This window comes from Hibiscus syriacus, unplaced genomic scaffold, assembly GCF_006381635.1.
Source record: "Hibiscus syriacus cultivar Baekdansim isolate YM2019G1 unplaced genomic scaffold, ASM638163v2 tig00111473_pilon, whole genome shotgun sequence".
NCBI classification, from domain to species: domain Eukaryota; kingdom Viridiplantae; phylum Streptophyta; class Magnoliopsida; order Malvales; family Malvaceae; genus Hibiscus; species Hibiscus syriacus.
The window spans coordinates 321,318-322,792 of record NW_024063101.1 but is presented as its reverse complement, the minus strand read 5'-3'; positions in this window follow the sequence as shown (position 1 = coordinate 322,792).

Sequence of the window (1,475 nt, the reverse complement as noted above, 5' to 3'; positions counted from 1 at the left end):
TTTACATCATTCAAAAGAGGTGTTGATCCACAAAAGCGTATTCGTTAAATGAAAATAGTTTGCATTAATGGACAAAGGGGTTGCAATACAAGAGATTAAAAACGTAGAGGTCCGACTATGGTCAGAAAAGACTCAGAAAGAAAAGGTGGACAATCTGCAAGGAAACTATATGTCACGTTCAATCAAGAAGACGCGATGACCATAATCAAGTACATCAAAAGTTAACTTTTCAAAAATGGGTTGGCAAAGGTTACTAGGGCAAGACGAGAAAAAGGTTGTTGACCTGGAGAGTCCCTTCAAAGACAACAAGAACAAGATGGCAAAGCTATAGCTGAAATTGGAGGCTATTATTGACGAATTCAAGAAACAATGCAAATGAACTTCAGATAGTCCCTTTGATGGAGGATTCTAATGGAATTTTCGTTGGGAACATGATCAACAAAGGATGAAAGCTAGAGATGTAAGCATTCAAGACTTCTTGGAGAAAGTACAAAAAATAGCTCGTCACTTGCATGATTTAGCCAGAGAAGCCGGAGTGGTTCGACAGGGTATTCAACCGGTGATAGACGAAGGCAAAAGACTAGTCAACTTTTTCGGGTCTAGAAGACTTAGTCGAAATATACCTTTAGGATGTTTTTGTCTCTTAAGAAATAACACTTTTGTCCCAATAAAGATTATTTATAATAACATGTTTTTGGATCAATGCCTTGAACATTTCATACATCATTGCATTTTGCATAGCATTCATTTAAACATTTTTACATGCATTAATCATACTTTGTGGGGAACTTTGAGGAAGTTCTTTTAACGGTAACTTCATTTACACAATACTGAGAATGAAAGCAAAATTTGATAAATTGAAGAAAGAGTTGGAAGAGAGTTTAGAAAAGATGAGTGGAAGCTAATAGAGTAGACACAAAGGCTATTGTGGATCGTATCTTGCAAAACCAAAAAGACCTAGTTGACCAAGTGGTAGAAAAATTGGCTAGGCTCAACCAGGAAAGAGGCAAAGAGAACATTTCCTCGACATATGAAACTTCTAAATGTGTGATAGCCCGTGCTAGTCCCCAAATACTCATTTCGCCCCATAAGCTTCCAAACCACCCAACAAGCTTCTTTGGCACTAAAAATCAAACATTATGTTATATCCACGGGATGATTCTACTAATCATAACATATTCGTTCCAAAGGTAATGAGAAGGGCCAAAAATCAGATCCCTGAGAACTTGAAACAATGGTGCAGAGAGATATCCAAAGGAATGAGAGAACAAGGCTCTCATAATGAAATGGAGGCAACTGAACTAGTTTTAGTTCCCGACCTGGTGCCCCCACCCAAATTTAAGATGGCCTACTTTGAAATGAACAGTTGAACCAGTTACCCTAAATGCCCATTTCAAGATATTTATTCGAATGATGACTAGATACACCAACAATAATCAGATGTTGATCCACTGCTTCTAAGATAGTATGATTAG